This window comes from Natrix helvetica, assembly GCF_964273705.1.
Source record: "Natrix helvetica genome assembly, chromosome: 3".
Lineage (NCBI taxonomy): Eukaryota > Metazoa > Chordata > Lepidosauria > Squamata > Natricidae > Natrix > Natrix helvetica.
Genome location: NC_138549.1, coordinates 100,836,851 through 100,861,158, shown reverse-complemented (window position 1 = coordinate 100,861,158; position 24,308 = coordinate 100,836,851).

Genomic DNA, 24,308 nt, shown 5'->3' with positions numbered 1-24,308 from the left:
TCGCTTGTAAGGGCCTGCCTTGATGACGGGTTTATAGACCCCGAGAGGTGGAAGAAATGGAAGAAACGGAAGCTTAGGGGTTTTTTAAATAAATGTTTTTTATCCTTTTTAGGGGGTTCCAGGGAGGGTTTTAGGGTAGGGGTGGGGAATCTGTACAGGAGGGGGGCCAGTGCCAGGCGAACAGGTGAGTCTAGGAGGGAAGTGAGTGTGGTGGAGGGGGGGAGGGGAAAGAACATTCCAATAGAGGGTTGTCTTATTACATCGGTCGTGGGGAGGAGGGGATGCGAGGACAGGAGAAGACCACCACGTCGGTTGGGAGACCGTGGTTGTTGGTTACACCCGGTCGTTTGTACCAACCCCCGCAATCTAGGTGGTCAGGAACTACAGAGCCAGGGCCTGAGGCTGATGCTCTGCAATGCAAGGTCCGTGACCAACAAGGCCCCCCTCATTAATGAGCTGATCTCAGAGGGGGAGCTGGACCTTGCAGGGATAACGGAGACCTGGTTGGGCCACGAGGGTGGTTTACCCCTCATGGAAATGTGCCCACCGGGTTTCCATGCATTCCATCAGCCTCGGGCCCTGGGTAAGGGTGGTGGGGTGGCAGTAGTTATACGGGAATGTCTAGAGCCGAGGGAGTTCACTGTACCTCAGATACCCGGATGTGAGTCCCTTGGTGTGAAATGGGGCCCAGGGAGGCAGTGGGGCTTGCTGATTGTATACTTGGCTCCTCGCTATGCGTCAGCAGCCCTGCCCGAGCTCCTCGAGCTGATCTCAGAGACGGCAGTTGAGACCCCCAAGCTTGTGGTTATGGGGGATTTCAACTTGCCGTCGACGGGGGAAGCATCCGAGGTAGCTCGGGAGTTCATGGCTTCCATGACAGCCATGGACCTGACCCAATTAATTCAGGACCCCACACACGAAGGTGGCCACATTCTAGACCTTGTTTTCATATCTGAACAGTGGACGAGTGATCTGGGAAGAGGGGATGTAACCATTACCCCCCTGTCATGGTCAGATCACTCATGTCTCCGGCTGGACTTCCCTGGCGCTACGCCCCACCGCGAGGAGGCGGAACCAAACTGTCCAAGTTGGTACCGCCCCAGGTGCCTGATGGAACCGGATAGGTTCCAGACGGAGCTTGGGCCATTCCCTGTAGCCCTGACCCGCTCTCGCTCCGAGAACCTAGTGGCCGCCTGGAATAGGATGGCCGCTGGGGCCCTGGACCGAGTTGCGCCTTTGCGGCCTCTCCTGCGGCGACGACCCACCCGGGCTCCTTGGTTTACCGAGGACCTGAGGGTGATGAAGCGCCACAGGAGACGCCTAGAGGGCAGGTGGAGGTCCTCACGCTCCAAATCTCACCGAACACAGGTAAGAGCCTATTCACGGACTTACCTTGTGGCATTAAGAGTGGCCAAACGCAGACATTGCGCCACTCTTATTGCGTCCGCCGATAACAGCCCTGCCACCCTGTTTCGGGTGACCCGCTCTCTCTTATCACAGAGGACCCGGGAAGCCCCTTTACAGGGCAGAGCAGAGGAGTTTGGGGAATATCTGCAGGACAAAATCGCTCAGATCCGGAGCGGATGGGCCCCCTTCAGTGGACCAGAGGAGCCGCCAACAGTGAGTCTTGTGAGACCATTCTGGGAGGAGTTTGATTCTGTTGCCCCCGAGGATTTGGATAGATTGCGTGGACGGCTGCGACCGACCACATGTTTAATGGACCCGTGTCCCTCCTGGTTGGTACTGGCATCCTGGGAAGTGACACGAGGCTGGCTACTGGGCTTGGTGAACGCCTCTTTGAGCGAGGGGTCCTTGCCTGCCGCCTTGAAAGAGGCGGTGGTGAGGCCCTTACTCAAGAGGCCTTCCCTTGACCCGATGGAGCTAGCTAATTATCGTCCAGTCTCCAACCTTCCCTTTTTGGCGAAGGTTGTAGAGAATGTGGTGGCACAGCAGTTTCCACAACACCTTGAGGAATCCGAATATCTAGACCCATGCCAGTCCGGCTTCCGGCCCGGACACAGCACGGAGACGGCCTTGGTCGCGTTGGTCGATGATCTCTGGAGGGCCAGAGATAGGGGTTGTTCCTCTATCCTGGTCCTATTAGATCTCTCGGCGGCTTTTGATTCCATCAACCATGGTATCCTATTGCGCTGGCTGGGGGGGATGGGAGTTGGAGGCACCGTTCTGCGGTGGTTCAGCTCCTACCTCTCTGACCGGACGCAATGTGTGTTGGCAGGGGGGCAGAGGTCGACCCTGAGGTCACTCACTTGTGGGGTGCCTCAGGGGTCGGTCCTCTCGCCCCTTCTGTTCAATGCATATGTGAAGCCGCTGGGGGAGATCATCCGTGGTTTTGGGGTGGAGTATCATCTGTACGCTGATGATACGCAGCTGTACATTTCCACCCCAGACCACCCCAACGAGGCTGTTGAGGTGATGACCCGGTGTTTGGAAGCCGTCGGGGTCTGGATGGGGGACAACAGACTCAAGCTCAACCCCTCCAAGACTGAGTGGCTGTGGCTACCGGCACCCCGGTTCAGTCAGTTGATTCCATCACTGACCATAGGGGGCGAGCAATTGCCCCCTGTGGAACGGGCGCGCAATTTGGGCGTCCTCCTAGATGCCCGGCTGTCAATGGATGACCATGTGGCAGCCGTGGCAAGGGGGGCGTTCCACCAGGTTCGCCTGGTGCGCCAATTGCGCCCCCTACTGGACCGGGATGCCCTACGCACGGTCACTCATGCACTGGTGACGTCTCGGCTGGACTACTGCAATGCCCTCTACATGGGGCTTCCCTTGGGACACGCTCGAAGACTGCAGCTAGTCCAGAATGCAGCCGCGCGGGCTATTATGGGGAGTACTAGGTACTCCCACGTAACACCGCTCCTGCGCGAGCTGCACTGGCTGCCTGTGGTCTTTCGAGTGCGTTTCAAGGTATTAATTACTATCTTTAAAGCGCTCCATGGCTCAGGACCTAGGTACTTGCGGGATCGCATCCTACCACACACTTCCCTGCGACCGATTCGCTCTCACAGGGAAGGACTCCTCCGGGTGCCGTCCACTAAGCAATGCCAACGGGCGGCGCCTAGGAGTAGAGCCTTCTCTGTGATGGGCCCAACCCTCTGGAATGACCTCCCCCCCGATATCAGAACCACCACCGACTTCCGCTCCTTTCGACAAAAACTGAAGACTCACCTGTTCCGTTTAGCCGGCCTGGCCCATTTATAGTTTTATTCTACCTCCTGGCAGATATTTTAATTGGGTATTTTTAGGGTATTTAAATATTGCTTTTAACTACTTTACTTCAGATATGTACAGTTTCTTATTGCCTCCTCTTTGTGTTTGTATTTTCTATTTATTGATGTGTTTTTATTTGACTGTACACCGCCCCGAGTCCCTTTGGGGAGAGGGGGCGGTATAAAAATCTAAATAAAAGTAAAGTAAAGTAAAGCTTCTTATTCTCTTCTGCCTTGCTGTTTAACCCTCCTTCTCAGTTGGATCTCCCCCATTCTGTCCATCCAGTTTGTTTGTTTTGTTTCTACACTTCTTCAACGCTGGCTCTCCCGGCCAAGAAACAGAGATGAGCACCGTGTCCTAGAGTCGGACACAACTGGACAAGGAAATCTTTATCTTTTACTCTTGTTGGCCCTTTATGCCAGGATCAGCCTGGCCAAACTTTGGGAGTTTTCCTTAGGCAGTGGCGGATTAAGGCTCACTGGTGCCCTAAGCAGTGACAAATCTTGGTGCCCCTCCTTTGTACATATTGTACAAATATTCATTGGGTTTTTTCTTTCTTTCTCAACTTTGTGGTGCCCCTTTTGGCCCTGGTGCCCTAAGTACATGCTTAGTCTGCTTACTGGTTAATACACCACTGTCCTTTGGGGTGAAACTGAGCAACTGATCAAAAGGCTGCAGAAAGGTTTTTTTGCATCCAGTTATCTCTTTCTAGCTTCTTGCTTTCTCTCAGGTCATTTTCCCATTTTTCTCTTTCAGAGAAAGGAAAGACTTCCCAGCTTTTCTTCCTAATTGTTGTTTCTCATTAGTGATCCCTTTTCCCCCTTTTCTCATAGCCTCCTGTTGTCTGGCTTGATTCCCCCTGCCGCTTGCTTCTTCCTTAATTCCCAAGATACATTTCTACCCCTCTATCCAATTTCTTCCCTGACTCTTCGCCATCTCACAGCAGTTTATAATATTTTTTCCTGATTTTTATCTATTTCCTTTGAACCTCTGGCATCCTTTTCCCCATGAGACTCTTACCAACAGTAGAAATCTTCCAATTAAATTAAAATTAAAAAGTAAATTAAAATTAAAAAGTAAATTAAAAGTAAAAAGTAAATTAAAAGTAAAACGTAAATTAAAATTCCAATGTAGGGACGTGCATAAGCACACTAGCGTGCCTAACGTTCTTGTCCTACTGTCCCCATTTATGTGTACCCATTTCCTGTGTTTTTATTCATGTTTATTCTTATTCCTGTTATCTTGTATATGAGTGACTAACTAACTTAACTAACTAACTAATTCACTAACTGACTAACTAAATAAATAAATACAAATAAATGTATTGCCCCTATACAGATGCTTCCCAACTAGATTCGGCTTTGTTGAGACCACCTTGCAAACTCCCATCAGTTTGCACAGGACTTTTAACTGCTAAACTCCAGTGCAAGTATTGGGTTGCACCAGCAAAATAATTAATTTTTATAAATATGCATGACCTCATTTCAAACGATGGCTTTGAATTCATTAACCTACAAATAATATGCTATAAATATCATGCAGCAAGTACGTGCAATGCACTTTAATATGATTTGTAAGAGCTAGTTCAGGCAACATCTAGAGTACATTGCCTGAATACAAAACAATCCATTATTTTAACAAGAGACAGGGGGAAACTGTTCTGTGTGCTGAAAGGAGAGACATCAAGTGTGTTGCCCTGCATAGATGAGAAAAAAATGGGGCAAAAATCCAAACTTTAACTTTACTATAAATGGAATATACATGTAATACACAACAGTCAATGGAAATCTTCTATAAGAATTTTGTTAATTTTTCAATAAAGTCTACTTATCAGAGATGTGTACCCTGCACTGGCTTTTAGTTCTAGCATTAATTGAAAAAAGGCCGGTATCATTGTTACTATGGAAGCCTTTTTATTTTTTCACTTTTGGCCATTAATAACTGTAGACAGAAGGGATTCTGCAGAATCTCAAATAAGGCAATTAGTGACGTTTAATATATCTGACTGCCAATATTTAAAATCTCAAATAATGGGGCATGCTAATAAAAGAAAGGAATGTTAGTTGGTTTCTCAGAAGGAATCCATGCAGATGTTAACGAGCAAAAATGACTCAATTAGGAAAATTGGCTTTTTGTCTCCAACACTGCTACAATTGCTACTGACATTTTTCAGAATCCATTAAGTTTATATCATGACTTCATACTACAAAAACAGCGAATGCATTAAATGCACTTCAGAATTAAGTCAAATAATTACTGTTCTGGCTAATTATAGTTCAGTTCGAAAGCTATAGGTCTGACACTTGAATTATCTTGTCACTGACAAGAAGTGGGTCTGAATTAGATAGTGTTGCTTTTCTGATTTAGCATTCTGGAAGCATTCACGTTCTTATTCCCTTGCTTCAATAATGTCCATTATATGCCGATCTTTGATCCAGCTTCATCATGCTCCATCAGTCTTCAAACTAGTGTACTATAACTCCATTCAGTTGATTCAATTGATTGTACTTTGGATATAGAAATGATGCTTGAGGGGATAAAACAGACAATGAGAATATTTTACTAGGCACTCATAAAGTTGTCTCAGAAGCAGTGTATTCTTTAGTTTATGGCACTAAATAATACATGGATAATCATACATGGAACATTTCATCTAGATTAGTAAACACAATAAAATATAAATGTTAAAAGATCTATGTTCAAATACCCTGTTTTCGTGAAAATAAGACCTTGGTTAATAAGCCCAATTGGGCTTTTGAGCGTATGCGCTAAAATAAGCCCTGAAAATATTGCAGTAGCCATGAGGTGACCACGTTTGCTGTCTCCTGTACCTCAAAAATAATAAGACCTCTCCAAAAATAAGGTCAAGCACTTATTTCGGGGGTCAAGAGAAAATAAGACCCTGAATATATGTAGGCCATCTAACCACTGAAGCGCAGCATTGTTTATATTTTTTAAAAAAATCAGATACTGGACTAATATATGCCCTCAATTTACAGCCGGTCAGGATGTGATCTACAGTTTGATATGGGATCCCACAGTCACACTGAGGGAAGATACTATGTCCCATTCAACCATATGCAGTGATTGTCCTAGATTAGATTTCAGAAATTTAGAGTTAGGCAGGCCATGCAGATGGTGGTGCATTAAAACTATTAGGTTTTTTTGTAGTTTGTTTGTTTGGTTCTATCTCAAAATTTGATGCTCTACTTAATTTGGCACCCTTAGATGGTTGGAAAAATTCCTCCATAATTCTGTCTGTCCACTGCCAATAGAGTTCCAGGGATTTTGTAGGGTTATTTAACCCTGTCTAATATGGACAGGCCACTAAGAAGCTTAATTTTTCTGATAAATGAGTAGACGTTTTCACACCTTAAAGTTTTGTTCAGTGATTGCACTTATCAATACCAACTACTTTCAATATATGATATTTCTGAAGTATAGTAGTTGTTTATTTGTGACTGTAATCGAGCCCGGAATTTCAGCTATAAATTGTACTGTTTATTAAGCAGGTCACCAAGCGACAGTGCCCAATCTTATAGCCTTTTTTGTAGTGATAATTAAGCAAACCCATTGTCTACAATAGTCTTTTTTTTTTTGCCAGAAACCAGAAGTAAATTCCAGTTTCTGGCAAAAAACATAAATCACAGTCATGTGACCATGGGACTTTGCAAATGACCATAAATGTGATTGTATGACTGTGGGGACAGAACACAACAAAGTGACTGGTTGTAAGTCAAACACAACTTGTACAGTAATTTTAATCTGGAATAAATTTATTATTGATAGTCATATAATATTGGGGTTAAGCAGATTCCTGATAATTGTTGGCTATAAAATCTAGTAAGGTAATTTGTAAAGTATAAGTTAATTTGCACAGATGAACATATATGTATATTCTGAATGGGAGCAGAAACATTTAAATATGAATTATTGAAATAGTTTCCTGAGACCCTTTCCCATTATGAGCCCTGTTGGCGCAGTGGTTAGAATGCAGTATTGCAGGCTAACTCTACCCACAGCCCAGAATTCGATCATGGTGGACTCAAGGTTCTCTACATGGGGCTCCCCTTGAGGTGCGCCCGGAGACTGCAGTTGGTCCAGAATGCAGCCGCGCGGGTAATTATGGGGAGATCGAGGTTCTCCCATATAACACCTCTCCTGCGCGAGCTGCACTGGCTTCCTGTGGCCTACCGGGTGCGCTTCAAGGTGTTAGTCACCATCTTCAAAGCGCTCCATGGCACAGGGCCTAGTTATCTGCGGGATTGTGTCCTGCCCCATACATCCCTGCGACCCATTCGCTCACACAGAGAGGGACTCCTCCGGGTGCCGTCCTCCAGAGAGTGTCAGAGGGCGGTGCCCAGGAGTAGGGCCTTCTCTGTGGTGGGCCCTACCCTTTGGAATGACTTCCCCCCAGACATTAGGACAACAACCGATCTCCGCTCCTTCCGTATGAAACTGAAGACCTACCTGTTTCGACTAGCCGGCCTGGCATAACTCTACAGCTTCTCCACCCCTTGGTCATTTTTAACTGTTAATTTTAGTTTTTAAATTTTTAATGTTATTGGGGTTTTAACTTTTTCTAAGTACTGTAATTTATTTATTTATTTTTACCTCCTCTATATGATACTGTTTCGATTGTTGCTTTTGTACATCGCCCCGAGTCCCTGTGGGGAGAGGGGGCGACTAACAAGTTCAAATAAATAAATAAATAAATAAATAAATAAGGTTGACTTAACCTTCCATCCTTCCCAGGTCGGTAAAATGAGGACCCAGATTGTTGAGGGTAATATGCTGACATTGTAAGCTGCCGAATAAGTGCTGTAAAGCACTATGGTGTATAAGTCTAAGTACAATTACTATAGCTCTGTGATGGCAAACCTATGGAATGCGTGCCCAAAGTGGCATGCGGAGCCATGTTGCCTGGCACGTTCCTCTTCCGGGTTTCTGGCGTGTGTGCGCACGTGACGATCAGCTGGCCTTTGTGCGTGCAGCAGTGCCAGAAACCAGAAGAGCTGGTCTTCAGTTTTCCGGCGTGAGCATGCTCCCCAGCCAGCTGTCAGGCACTTTCACATGCGCAGCAATAACCGGAAGTCTTCCTGACTGCCACGTATGCGCGTGCCCCGGAAACCAGAAGTTCATTTCCAGATGAGCGTGTGCTCAGTGCTCCCTTTTTGGTACTTGGTGCCGCCTGACTCGGTGCCGAAAAGTTCGCCATCACTGTGATAGGCCAAACCTTATACGTAAGCTTTGAGAGATAATAATGGCTTTCCAATCTAATTTCTATATTAATAAGTATGGATGGAAAGAATTGATTACTTTAGGCCTGACATGTTATTTTAAACTGCAGCTCCATTTTCTAATATTGGTCCTGCCTGATTTGCAATGTGTTCCATGAAATATAATATATTCTTTAACTTTCCCCCCCATGGGATAGATGATGGCAAAATTGGCAGCTTCATCTATTTTCTTTACTCTCAAATTTGCTGATGTATTAGATGGCTAGACTCCTTGAAGTCCTTAAGCAATTCATTAGAAGCATGCACAAAACTGTCAGTAGTAATGATATTACCCACACGTTTCTGTCTCTTGTGAGCAGTTTCCTGTGGTATGTAGTAAATCTAGGGAAGTTCTCATGGCCAAACTGAATTTGGTGGAACTGTTTAATACACAGTTGCCCAATGTGCTAGTACAGAACCTTTTTATTTCCTTTGACTTTATTTTATGAGTGAAAAAGGGAATGAAAGGGGGAAACTAACAAAAAGAACAAGTTTTTGTAATGTTCCAGGATAATAACATTGATTGAGCTTTTTACCGCTGGGTGTTTGATTTTGAGTAGCCTAAAGTGTTGCCCAATATGTCACTCCTGGCAATAGTTGTGTTAAAAACTTTAAAAGTTGCAAGAACTACTATTCCTGATGCTTGAATCTCTCCAACAATACATGGCTCTGATGAATGAAAACTGCTATCTCTTATATACCAGAAAGTACAGTTGCCTCTTTAAAAAGCACTTTTGGGACAACCATGACCTGGATGACCGAGAATCTCCATAGACATTTAGTTATGCACTTTTGGATGAACACCTTTTGAATAGTGTGGGAGTGTGAATGGATTTCCAGAAAAATGGCAGAATACAGGAACCATTTGCAATTTAGTTTGAGATGCAGACAGCACAGATCCAACAGCCTGCACCTGTTTTCAGGAGTGAAGGTACGCAGGCAGGGGTGGTTGCTGCTGGCATTACTGCCGGTTTGCAACCCGCGTGCCAGATGCATGCTGCGTGCGCATGTGTTGTGTGGTGCTAATTAGTTACTCAGTAGCTGGCAAACCACGCTGGGGAACTAACGCCTCTAATCTCTTCCCTTATCAGAAGGAACGCTAGGTTTGACATGTAGGCATAAGTACGTAGCAGGCAACAGGAATTCAGTCAGTAAACATGTGATTCACGTAGCTATACTATGAGTTGTCCATGAGGCTACTATGCGTTTATGTACCAATCAGCTTTGCCAAATGGATTATGTTGTCCAATGAGCTTTTGCTGTGTGGAGAGGAATTACAATAAAAGGAAGCTCCTGGAGTGTTCAGGTGTGCCTTTTCCCATCAACCTTATTCCTGTCTGTTTCCTGATTTCTACGTCACCAACAGTGTTGTTCAATGTAAATTATTCTTCACACATGCACAGAACAATTTACAGTGAATTGCGCATGCCTTAGACACAGGGCAGAAAACATCCTGCAGAAAGTACAGGTCCAATTTCTCAACGAAAGTTACCAAAAAGGCCAGTTGCCTCTTGAAAAAGCACCTTTGGGACATCTCTTCTAGCTCCTTTCCAGATATTTGATATAAGAAGTATAATTTGTAGTACTTTGGATTTACTTTAACAGGAAGGAAAGACAAAGGTGATACATACTGTATATATATAGCTCAAATATTTCTAGTTTAACACTATAATATACGGACCAAGCTTCATCTCATTTTTAAATATTAATGAAATGTCAAGGTTCACATAATTGGAACATGAGCAATATAATTCAAACTTCTTTAAGTTGTTGACTTTGGGATATTTTGCATTGAAATTCCCATCACTGTCATCAGATATTTGACAGTGACCTATCTGGAGAATTTATGTGTGACCAGGATGTCTGTTTCTGAAGTGGTAGGTAGTTGGTACCACTATGTTAGGATAGGCCATAAGGACAAACTAGAGATCCTGGTTTGATGTACTGTTTCACCTTCGGCCAAGCAATGTCCCTTCTTCCCTGGGGTTTAGGACATGGTTATTGCACTGATAATGGCGAATCCCAATCTTTAAGTATTAGGGGACTTTAATCTCCATGTTATAGATACTAGATAGAGTTGGGCCCAGGAATTTATGGCCTCCATGAACTCAATGGACTTATATCAGTTCATCTCAGAACCAGCACATGTAGGTATATATATTTGGCATTTTGTTTTGGAGCATGTGATCTGTATGTGGGTGCATTACTACCAATTCTATATAATTTCTTAATCCAGATTCATCTGATTTCAATGCTCCTGGGATCTCTTAAATTGACTGCCCCAGATACTTCATGGATCTGGATGGCTATTAGTGGCCTCTTCTGGACTTTCCTGACAATCTAATGACATAATCTGTTGAAAACCTGATTCACTGATGACATTTTGAGACAATCCAGGTGACAAAATCTCCTCTAGTGGCCTTTCTGTGTTAGTTGTCCCAGGAAAGCTCTTTGGCTTACTGAGAACCTGTGGAAGAGGAAGGATCAGAAGTGATGTCTCAAGAGTTGTTATCCTGAGATTTATTTCAGAGGAGAAGTTTAACTCAAATGAGTTTAACAAGTGATGTGTCTGATAGCCAACCTTTTTTGCTGTGCTTGTTAAACCAATCATCACAGTTGTTAAGGGAATCATGCAGTTGTAAATCAATCTGTCTTCTCCCATTGCTTTGTTTGTTGGAGGCCCCCCTGGAAGTTTGCAAATGATGATCACATGACTCTGGGACACTGCAATTGCCATAAATACATGCCAGTTGCTAAGCACTTAAATTTTTCTTACATGATCACGGGGATGCTGAAATATCGTAAGTGTGAGCACTAGTTGTAAATCACTTTTTGCAGCACCATCATATCTTCATACATTTGTTAAATGAATGGTCATAAATTGAGGGCTACCTTTTTTGTACTGTTTTTCTAATGAACCTTGTTGGTAAGCCACCAAGAATATTTAGGAATTATTTTATTCATTAAACATGAAACTCAGTCAACTGAACATTTTAAAATGTTTCACAAATACCATTGACTGGTGGTATTATTATTATTATTATTATTATTATTATTATTATTATTATTATTATTATTATTATTATTATTATTATTATTATTATTATTATTATTATTGCGTGGTTAATCTTTGGTGAGATTCACAGCCTTTGGGGCTGGTTGGTAGCTCAACAGCTCGAGTCCTAACCAAATTATTATTATTATTATCATCATCATCACCATCATCATCATCATCATCTCTTTTATTCATTAAACATGAAACTCAGTCAGCTGAACATTTAAAAATGCGTCACAAATACCATTGACTCGTATTGATGGTTGATCCTGGCTGCTGCCAGCGTCCTAGGTAAAACCAAATATCTTCTTAAGATATATGATGTTCTGAGTAGCGCAGGTTTTTTTGCAGTTCCAGTGGTGTTATTCGAGGAAGCTGCAATTTCTTGATGTGTTTTGTAAAATTCTTGGGCATAGTACCAAGTGCCCCAATGACAATGGGTATCACTGTTACGTGTTTCATCCATAGCCGTGTAATTTCGATGGCCAAGTCGTAATATTTCGTTGTTGTTGTTATTATTATTTAGAAATCATGCAGATTACTGTATGACATATATGGAAAATGCCAACCTACGTAAGTGTGGTGTAAAAGATATAATTTTGTGAGACTACAGTGTTGAACTGTAGGAATGAGAAAACCTATTCAAATATTTAAAAATACAGACATTTTCTCCTATTTCTTTGAATTACTTTGCGTACTCATGAAACATCTTTTCATGGCTACATTGCTTGACAAGCACTATGTGCTTTTTAAGATCATGCTGTCTTTAAATTACTTTTCATAGATAAAGAACTATTTTTCGTAGGATAGTTAAAGTGTCTGGTTTTATTGCCTTGTTAACTGAGAATTATAGAGCACGCAGCCTTGCATTCGGCTGAGGCAATTGTCAAAATGGGCAAAAAATAATACTAAAATGGACCTCAGTTAATGACACACAACTATGTCACAAAAGAATACCTCTTATTCAAAGATGAAATATAAATATGCAAACAATTTCATGCATCGTATTTGGTCCTATTAATGCTACATGACATGGGCTTCACAACAGATGGTGCTTTGCAATGTACCAGAACTCATTGTAAACAGATACTTTTATTCTTAAGCATATGAGAAAAGAGAGCAGCTAGAATTCAGGATTTGCAGGCTATTTTTTAAAAATAAGTGATGTATTAAACAGTAGCTGAGACAGGTAGACAGACATAATTTTAAACTGTATATTTTAAAATCTAATTGGACAATACCTTTCTTGTCCAATTAGATTTTATTCCATTTTCTAAGGCAGGGCAATTTTTTCAGAACTCCTCTGATCTTTATAGCTCATGGACATATGTTGGCAGATATTTTTGTTGTGCTCTTTCTTTATCATTTTCTTTTTGCAAGCTGAACTTTGGGATAAGAAACCTTATTCTCATGTACTCCAGAAGTATTTGATAACAGTGGCTGAGCTGCAATTTAACAAGATAAGTTAGGACAACCTTTGCAGACTAAGTATTCTAAAGCAATATACACATTTGCAGCTAAGAATCGGACAGGATTTTCCAGCAGAGAATTTTCATTAGATATTTATTGATTATTTGAATTGGGTTCTTTGTTTATTTCCCTTTTCTGGCTTTCTCTCTGTGTTTTTATTAGAACTATTAGAGCTATAGAAGCTATTTTACAAGATGTTAGTCTCATTAGTATATATATATAGCAAAAGAAACTTCTTATTTTGCCAAGAGTATAATTTTACTAATAGAGCCATACAGGCACAGAAGAAGTGAAGCTAGGTCTGAGTTTTTTGCGAAAAACAGCATAGTTAATTTCCCCCACCCATCTTTCATTGTCCACCAATCCAACACATTCTTTTTATTTTGAGAAAACAGTCTGTGTCTTCGGAAGTTTCCCATCGCAGGGCCTTGGAGCGTCAGGATTTTCGCAGGCTAAAATGGCTCACATTAACTCCTTACCTCCCTCCCAGCTCCCAATATATGCCAAGCATTCCCCTCCCTGCTCCCTTAGTTTCTGTTGTCAAGTTGTGAGTAGAAATGTGTTACAAGTCAGCCTTGACAGTTAGGTTATAGTTTATTTTACTCACTACTATTCACAATGAACATGATTATATGAGCTAGTTCAAAGTGTTGCTAGACCTGAATTCACTCAGCTAAAAGTTCATATTTTATCCAATATGTCATTTCAATTTCATCATTATTTCACCATAGTAAAAGCTCTGTGAAAATGGTCAATATGTATAACTATATGCCAGTGTGATGGGAAATTTGAGTCCTATGACAAAATTAGAGTTTCCAGGTAGGATGTGTAAGTTTATAAAACCAATTCCATGCTACTAGGGGTAATTTTTTCTGCCTCTCTCTTTCTCTCGCCCCTCTTTATTTTTTAAAAAAATATACATAGGGAAAATGTGCATCTACATATTACAGATCTCTTAATCATTTTTATTGTGCAAACATCCCTGGTATAATTCTTTCTCTAATACAGGCTTTAAAAAATTAAATTTCCTCAATGAAAATGTTTTTTAAATAAATATATTAATGCATTATGTGCATTTTTCAGAAAAGCCTTTATTTTCAAATGCATCTTCCATACATTTTTGTAGATTTCCTGTTATTAGAAAAAGATAGCCAGTAGCAGATTCAATTTAGATATATTTTGCTGATCTGTAGTGTTTTTTACATTGTTTTTAAAAATGTGATTGTTCATTAATTTATAATTCTGCACTCCATTTTATTTTTTGCCACAAGCCACATTCATTTATTTACCGCATTTATGCATTTCCTGTCCTCCCCCTCCACAAACAGTTTAAAAATCCTAATTAGATTATCCATTCCAAATGCTATTGGATTCTAAGAGATCTTGCAAGGGTTTGTGACTGCTCCCGCCCAGTAAGGATAATTTGGTAGTTGAAGAACTTCTCAAGGCAGATCAATACATTCTCCATAGTGGTAGAGGTAGCATCCACACTGGGTTGACCTTCATCCACTCATTGTGAGGACTGAGCCTGACAGTTGTCGAAACTACGCCCCTGTTGCTAGGCAAAGCCCAGTTCCAACTCAGTCCCTCAATGAGGATAGATGCATCATCGCTTTGTTCCAGGTTGAGAGGAATAATTGCAATATTGGGTTTTGTGAGTACTTTAATTGAATTGATTCCATCGTGCTGGGAGTGACCCTGGCTGGCTAAAGCTCCTTGCAGGGGCAAAAGAGGCTTTGTGGGTCTGCGCCTGTGAGCCCTCTCAGTGGGTAACGGCTTTAAGAGGCGGAGGCTGCTTGAATTGATCGTTTGCGGCTTTAAAAGGTGAAGGCGGCTTGAATTGTTATATTGGCTGGCAAAGTTCGCCATTTGGAGTCCAGCACTGCCGCGCTTCCCTGACTTCTCCTCCTGCCTCTCTCCGATTGCGCTCTGGACCCTTCGGCTTGCTCTAAGCGCTCTGGACAGTCGCTTCGCATGGGAAACCCTTGCCACTCCTGCTTGCAGTCTAGTGGCGAACCGTGGTAGCTTTGACTGATAGATCGTTGCCTGAGATTCTTTCAGCTACCACGGAGCGACCCGAGCCTTCAAAGTAAAAATTTCAGCTTGCGAAGCGGCGCGCTGTTAAACCAGCTGCCTTGCCTGTCAGTGACCCGGGAATGTTGAGAAAAGGCGCGAAGTGCCATTTTTGTATTTGCACGCCTTTTCTCCTTTCAAAATGGGGACCACCATTTCTTCTGAGGTAACGGACACTACTGCTGCAATCTGTGGGTGAGGCTAGCATTCTCCAGGTGGTGGAAGGGCAAGTGGGCTCTCAATCCCCCCCAGACCTTCTGCCTCTACCACCTCTGACACTACCAAAGGGCATAAGAAGATCTTAAAGACCTCAGCGAAAACCAGCAAGTCTAAAAAATCTTCTAAACCTGCTTCTCATTATAAGAAGCAGAAGGAGAAAGCATTAGAGTATATTCACAAGAAGGCTGCATCTAACAAGGCTCCCTCCTCGCTTTCTACTGATACACCTCAGCTTGCCCAAATGCAGCTCTCCTCTATTGGTGTCTCTGGCATCTGGGGGCCAGCGCAGGAGATCAATCCCTCTGTGCTCCCTGCAACTAACATCGCACCTCCCAGCTTGCAGAGGGTGGACGCTATTCCATAGGCGTAAATCAGCCAAACCCCCTCTGCATGGTTAATTTCCAGGACATCATTGAAACTGCAATTTCCCAGGGTATTGCAGCTGGATTGCAGCAGAGGGATGCTCAATCCCACAAGCAACCAGCTCAAGCGCAATCTTCTGATCGGCCTGTGGTACATCCAGTACCCTTGACAACAGTGGGTCCCTCGGAACCAGATGAAGAGGCATCAGATCAATCTTCTGACTCCAAGGAAGGGGAAATTAAAGAGGCTGAGATGTCCAAGGATGAGGGCAGGGACCAGAATACTTTTTCTGGCCTTTTCCCCCCAACTCTGTTTCCGTCATTGCTATATAAGGCCAAAATGGCGGCAAATTTTGGCATTCAGACAGTGACCACCACTCCTTGCCCTGCGACTGTGTCTGCTGACACCCTGTTTTCCGAGCAGGCTCCTCCATCAGAAATGATACCAACCCCTAAGATCTTTGTTGATCTGGTGCAACTGCAATGGGAGGCTCCTACCTTGGGCCCGGCTCCATCAGCTTCAGACAAAAAGTTCTTTAATGTGGCCAATGAATTGGCTCAGTTCCTATCGACCCCATCAATCAACTCCCCCGGTAACTGCCCTGTATACTTCAGCCAATATGCCAGGGGCTCCAGAAGATGTCCTCAAACCAGAGGACAAGAAAGCAGACCTCACTTTGCAGCGTGGCCACCAGGCAGCGGCATGGGCAGTCCGGGCCTCAACCACTGCTTCCTTTTACACCCGTTCCTGTCTCCTCTGGCTTCAGGACCTGCAACAACGCATCCCCATTGCAGACATCCGTGCCCATCAAGATATCGCCAAACTGGTGGCAGCGGTACAGTTCACATCTGATGCTACCCTTACATCTGCCAGATTCACCTCCCGAGCCATGGCATCTTCTGTGGCATCCCACAGGCTGTTGTGGCTTCGCCAATGGCAGGTGGATGTGCACCAAAAATGGCAGTTGGCTTCGGCTCCTTTTAAGGGCAAATCTCTCTTTGGGGACACCTTGGACTCTTTTCTCATTGAGAACAAGGAGAAGAGAAAGGTCCTCCCTACTGCACCTAAGAAAGGTTTCTCCCACTCTGCTCCGTACCCCAGGTGGTCATCCTTTCGGAACCAAGATTATGGTTCGTCCTTTAGGGGGGCGGACTATGGTACCCAAGGGTATAGACAGCAGGGAGGATATTCCTCTAGGCAGAGGGGTCAATCAGACCGCTACCAGAGGGGTAAACCCACCAAGCATCCCTTTCGCGGTGGCGGGTGATGTTTTTACCACCGGTCCTAATTTACTGGCATCTAGTTATCCCATCGGAGGTAGATTGGCCCTTTTCACCTATCAATGGGTTAGGACCACCTCCGATGCTTGGGTTAGATCTACTGTTCGTTCAGGGCTTGCCCTTGAGTTTATCTCCAAACCCCTTAGGTCCTTCAGAGCCTGCTCATTATCTAACAACCCGGCTCGACGGCACCTCATGCAAGAGGCAATTCAACATCTCTTGGATATACGGGCAGTTCAGCTGGTGCCGGCGGACCAACATGGCCAAGGATTTTATTCCTTACTTTTTGTCATCCCCAAGGCCTCGGGGGGCTGGAGAGCCATCCTTGATCTTAAAAAATTAAACAAGTTTATTCATTATAAATGTTTCAAGATGCATTCCTTGCAGATTATTTTGAGTAGCTTTAGACACAGAGACTTTTTAACATCAATAGATTTAACGGAGGCTTACCTCCAAATCCCCATTTTACTCCAACATAGGCAATTCTTACATTTTTCCTACCTTGGTCACCATTTCCAATAAAATAAAAAGAAACCTGGTTGAGCCACGAGGGAGGGTTACCCCTCGTGGAAATGTGCCCACCAGGTTACCAAGCATTTCACCAGCCCCGGGCCCGGGGAAGGGGCGGTGGGGTAGCAGTGATTATCCGGGAGGACTTAGAGCCGAGGGAGTCAACTGTGCCACAGACGTCCGGATGTGAATCCCTTGTTGTGAAATGGGGCCCTGGGAGGCAGTTGGGCCTGCTGATAGTATACCTGGCTCCCCGCCATACATCAGCGACCCTGCCTAAGCTCCTCGAGCTGATCTCATCGGTGGCGGTTGAGACCCCCAAACTTCTAGTGATGGGGGATTTTAACCTGCCGTCGGTGGGAGAAGCATCAGAGGGGGTTCGGGAGTTCATGGCTTCCATGATAGCCATGGACCTGACTCAAATGATTCAGGGCCCGACACACGAGGGAGGTCACACCTTGGACCTTGTTTTTGTCTCTCGCCAGTGGTTGAGTGATCTGGGAGGAGTGAATTTAACCATCACTCCTCTGTCATGGTCAGATCACTCACTCCTCCGACTTGACTTCCCTGGTGCTACCCCTCGCTGCGGGGAGGCGGAACCGGAAAACACTAGATGGTTCCGCCCCAGGCGCTTGATGGAACCAGACAGGTTCCAGATGGAGCTTGGGCCACCTCCTGCAGCCCTGACCCGCCCTCGTGTAGAGGACCTGGTGGCCGCGTGGAATAATGCGACTACCGGGGCCTTGAACCGGGTGGCGCCTTTGCGGCCTCTCCGGCGGCAACGATCCACCCTGGCTCCTTGGTTTACCGAGGAGCTAAGGGTGATGAAGCGCCGCAAGAGATGCCTAGAGAGTCGTTGGAGATCCTCCCGATCCGAATTTGACCGAGCACAGGTACGAGCCCATTTAAGGACGTACCTAGTGGCATTGAGAACGGCCAAACGTCAATATTGTGCTGCTCTCATTGCATCCGCAGAGAACCGCCCTGCCGCCCTGTTTCGGGTGTCCCGCTCCCTTCTGTTTCAGAGGCCGCGGGAGGCCCCTCTACAGGGTAGGGCAGAGGAGTTTGGGAAATATCTGCAGGATAAAGTTGCTCAAATCCGGAAGGATTGGGTCCCTTCAGTGGCCCAGTCAAGACGCCAGTGGCGAGTCTTGAGAAACCTTTTTGGGAGGAGTTTGACTTGGTTGTCATCGAGGATTTGGACAGATTGCGTGGACGACTGCGACCTACCACATGTTTACTGGACCCGTGTCCCTCCTGGCTTGTACTGGCATCCTGGGAGGTTACACGTGACTGGCTCCTGGGCCTAGTGAACGCTTCGTTGGGTGAGGGGTCTCTCCCGGCCGCCTTGAAAGAGGCGGTGGTGAGACCCTTGCTCAAGAAGCTTTCCCTGGACCCTACGGAGCTGGCCAATTATCGTCCTGTCTCCAACCTTCCCTTTTTGGCGAAGGTTGTAGAGAGTGTGGTGGCTTCTCAGTTTCCACGACATCTGGAGGAGAATGATTATCTAGACCCGCGCCAGTCCGGCTTCGCCCTGGGCACAGCACAGAGACGGCCTTGGTCGCGTTGGTAGATGATCTCTGGAGGGCCAGAGATAGGGGCTGTTCCTCTATCCTGGTCCTATTAGACCTCTCGGCGGCTTTTGATACCATCGACCATGGTATCCTGTTGCGCCGACTGGAGGGGTTGGGGGTCCGGGGCACCGTTTTGCGGTGGTTCGGCTCCTACCTCTCTGGCCGGACGCAACGTGTGTTGGCAGGGGAGCAGAGGTCGACCCTATGCCCCCTGACTTGTGGGGTGCCACAGGGGTCGGTCCTCTCGCCACTCCTGTTCAACACATACATGAAGCCGCTGGGTGAGATCATCCGTGGTTTCGGGGTGGGATATCATCTGTATGCTGATGATACTCAGCTGTACATTTCCACCCCGAACCACCCCAACGAGGCCGTCGAAGTGATGTCCCGGTGTGTGGAAGCCGTACGGGTCTGGATGGATGACAACCGACTCAGGCTCAACCCTTCCAAGACGGAGTGGCTGTGGGTTCCGGCTCCCCGGTTCAACCAGATAATTCCATCCCTGGCCATTGGGGGCATTCAACTCGCCCCCGTGGAGTGGGCGTGCAATTTGGGCGTCCTCCTAGATGCCAGGCTGTCCATGGATGAACATGTGACAGCCGTGGCCAGGGGGGCGTTCCACCAGGTTCGCCTGGTGCGCCAATTGCGCCCCCTATTGGACCGGGACGCCCTACGCACAGTCACCCATGCGCTGGTGACGTCTCGCCTGGACTACTGTAACGCTCTCTACATGGGGCTTCCCTTGAAATGCACTCGGAGACTGCAGTTGGTCCAGAATGCGGCCGCGCGGGTGATTATGGGGAGTACTAAGTACTCCCATGTGACACCTCTCCTGCGCAAGCTGCACTGGCTTCCTGTGGTCTATCGAGTGCGTTTCAAGGTCTTGATTACGATCTTTAAAGCGCTCCATGGCTCAGGACCTAGTTACCTGCGGGATCGTATTCTGCCCCATACATCCCTACGACCCATCCGCTCGCACAGAGAGGGACTTCTCCAGGTGCCGTCCACCAGACAGTGCCATGGGGCGGCACCTAGGAACAGAGCCTTCTCTGTGGCGGGCCCAGCCCTGTGGAATGACCTCCCCCCGGATATTAGGACCACTACTGACCTCCGCTCCTTCCGTGTCAAGCTCAAGACCCACCTTTTCCAAATAGCTGGCCTGGCTCTACCATAACTTTGTATCGCTCCTGATGGGTTTTTTAATTTAGTAATTTTATTTAAGGGGATTTTAAATTGTGTTTTTAACTGTCTTTCACTTATAAGTCAACTCTCCTCCATGCACATATGTATATGTCTCTGTTCTTTTTGTATATATGTTTGTCTTATGTGTATTTTTATTTGTTTTGATTGTACGCCGCCCCGAGTCCTTCGGGAGAGGGTTGCGGCTAATCAAATAAATTATTATTATTATTATTATTATTATTATTATTATTATTATTATTATTATTATTATTATTATTATTATTATTATTATTATTATTATTATATACGGCATTGCCCTTTGGGCTCTCCTCAGCACCTTGAGTATTCACCAAGGTGCTTGTGGCCCTGGTCGCGGCACTGTGGGAGGTACCTGTCAGGTTACAGGCATATTTAGATGACATACTCATGCAATCTTCATCACCTGGGCAGGCTCGAAGGGACCTTGTCACTACTATGCAGGCCGTTCAGGCCCATGGGTTTTTGATCAATGTACCCAAGAGTCATCTTCATCTGACCACTAGGTTGGTGCACCTAGGTGCCTTAATTGATACCATTGATTGTAAGGTGTTCTTGTCACTGGAGCGCCAGGAATCCTTTAGGTCATTAGCAATCCAGGTTGCCAGGGAACTCAGGAATTCTTTAGCCACACTTGCAAAATTGCTGGGCACCATGATGTCCGCCATTGGGATAGTTCCTTGGGCATGCATTGGACAGCTCCAATGGTTTCTCATGCCATTTCAGAGGAGATTTTTAAGCTGTTCCCTGGCCAAGGTTCGCATCCCACTGGAGGTTTCTCGCTCCCTCCTTTGGCGGACATCTCAGGCCATCGCCAGGGGCCATCTATTCAAGGACCAGGACTCGCTGACTCTCACAACAGATGCCAGCCTGTTTGGCTGGGGGGCACACCTCTAGGGCAGATGGCTCAGGGACAATGGGACCAGGTGGACTGGACTCACAGTATAAACTGGCTGGAACTGTGAGCGGTCCACCTGGTCCTCCATCACTTCAAAGACACAGTGGCGGACAAACACGTCCTAGTGTTGACGGATAATATGTCAGACAAGGCACATATAAACCATCAGGGAGGAACCAGATCACGTTCACTGATGGACGAAGCCATGCAGTTGGGACTTTGGGCTGAGAGGAACCTGTAGTTTCTCACCGCAGAGCATATTTCGGGGGTGGCAAACATCCAGGCGGACTGGCTCAGCCATGAAGTTGTAGACATTCCCGAATGGTGCCTGCACCCATCGATCTTCTGGAACATTGTGAACCGTTTTGGCATGCCACCCCCAAAACTCCCACCCCCCAAAACTCCCAGTCCCAGCTCCCTCGGTTCTACTCTCGGTTCCTGGTGCAGCGGTTGGAGGGGGTGGATGCCCTGAGATGCAGGTGGCCTCCGGGCTTCCTTTATGCTTCCCCCCCGCTTCCTCTCCTACCTCGAGTCATACAGAAAATAATGGGAGAGAAGGCGGGGGTGATCCTAGTCACCCCCCCCCACTGGCCGCGCAGGCATTGGTTTGCGGACCTGTGGACTCTTTCGGTGGACAGGCCCTGGAGGATCCCTTGGGACCGAATCTCACTCAGCCAGGGGGCGCTGGAACATCCCTATCCTCAGTGGTTCCAGGTGTCTGCCTGGCGCTTGAGCGGAGTGTCCTGAGGGAGGACAATTACTCCTCCAGGGTCATACGGACGATCCAGGCCACATGATGCCCGTCCACCGAACACATCTACGATTCCACTTGGCAGTCCTTCTGCTCCTGGTGTGCTGGTAAGACTTTGGACCACATCAGGGCCACCTTTCCACACATCCTAGAATTTCTCCAGGACGGTTTACATAAGGGCTTGGCCATTAACACCATCCGACATCAATTGGTGGCTATCTCTTCCGTTTTGACTTGTGGGGGTTCCCCTTCACTGTCCCAACAGCCCACGGTGCATTGTTTCCTTAAGGGAGTGTCCAATCTTAAACCACCTGCGGTGCACCGATATCCATCTTGGGATCTCCCCAGAGTTCTGGATGATCTTACAACAGCCCCATTCAAACCCCTTCGAGAGATTTCTTTTAGGTTCTTTACTTTGAAAGTATCCTTTCTGGTGGCCATCACCTCTGCCAGGAGGATCTCAGAACTACAAGCGCTCTCGGTCATAGAAGATCTGTGTGTTGTCCATCTGGACTGTGTGGTACTATGGCTGGATCCCTCCTTCATCCCCAAGGAGTGCTCCTGTTTCCACCAAGCACAGGAACTTGTGTTACCCAATTTCTGCCCCCATCCTGCTCACCCTTTGGAACACAAGTGGCACCCCTTGGATGTGAGGAGGGCTCTAAAGATTTACCTAAAAAGAACCTGGCCTTTTCAATCCTCAGAGTCACTTTTTGTATCTTTCCAGCCGGCATCTCTGGGCAGGAAAATCTCATCCGCCACCATAGGCAGATGGTTACGGGCCTGTACATCAATCCCACTCTATTCCAGTTTCAGGCAGATTGACCGCACACTCTACAAGAAGCGCTGCTGCTTCAGCAGCCTGGGCGGCCCAGGCTTCCTTGGCGGAGGTTTGTAGGGCAGCAACATGGGCTACTCCGTCCCTCTTCATCAAAAATTATAAGTTGGACGTTTTTGTATCTGTGGATGCAGCCTTTGGCCAAAGGGTGCGTTGGTCCTTACCTGAGATGCCTGTTCTCATAGGGTGGAGGTAGCATCCAGCCCCTCCCAAGGCAGGACTGGTTCCTTTGTTCAGGATTTTTCTGGTTAGGTTTTGTCTCATTGCGGTTTGTTATTACTTAAGTTCTTTTATGACTGACTTTTGCATTAGACTTCAATATAGGACTTACCTGCATCAGATGATTGACAATTTGACAGATTAGATCTCTGGAAGCGATGATGCATCGAGTCTGATTTCCTTCGTCAGAACTGGACTTTGCCTAGCAACAGGGGCGTGGTTTCAACAACTGTCAGGCTCAGTCCTTGCAATGAGTGGATGAAGGTCAACCCAGTCTGGATGCTACCTCCACCCTATGAGAACAGGCGTCTCAGGTAAGGACCAATGTCCTTTCAGTTTAAATGCCATTCTCAATCTGTTTCAAAGAAAATATAGGTAGCTTAAACCTGCTTAAATCCAGTTACTCTACGCATCTAATGAAATGAACTGCAGTTTACAAAAACATGCTTTTTAATACAGCGTGATGGCTCAGCAATTCAAGAAACTGAGATTGTCAGATGGAAAGCTGACAGTCCGGGTTCATTACTTGAGCACTGCATCACATGGTAAGCTCCCATTACTTGCCTCAGCTCCTGCCCACCTAGCACGAAAGCATGCAAAAGTGAGTAGATAAATATGTACCACTTTGGTGGGAAGGTAACAGTGCTCTGTGTGCCTCAGTGTATGGTCATGCTGGCCACATGACCACAGAAGTGTCTGTGGATAACACTGGCTCCCTCAGCTAAGAAACAGATGAGCATTTCCCCCTAGAATCAGATACAAATAAAGAGGGGAATCCTTTACCTTTTACTTTACTTACACTTTTAATACATTTTGTTAGTTGGAATGAGTATTACCAGATTCCCTCTGATCAATCAAAGGAAATTGAACAGACATAAAAGGATATACCAACATTCTGTTCAAAAAAGTTGTCAAAATTCAAGATATCTTAGAGGATGTTATAAGAACCTCTTGTACTTAAAGATTAGGTCACTACTCAATCCATTACTAAGTTAGAGGGCTAAAGGAACTGATGGAATATCTACCAAAATAGAATCAGTAGAAGGCCTAAGCAAACTATGTCAACTAATCTTGGGGAAAACATTGGCCAACAGATTAGAAGAGATAAGTCAACACACCAAACTACTTCTACAGGTACAACAATTAGAATTGATATTAAAAACAATGAAGCAGTGGGGCAGTGAATAGCTGTTCTCTGGAGCTGATTATCAACAGTAAAAAAACTAGAAGACAAGAAATACATCACAGCCTAGCACTTGCTAGAGTATTAATGACGACTTTTGCAAAGGTATTCAGGCGCTGTCACAGATTTGTACTTACAGAGATT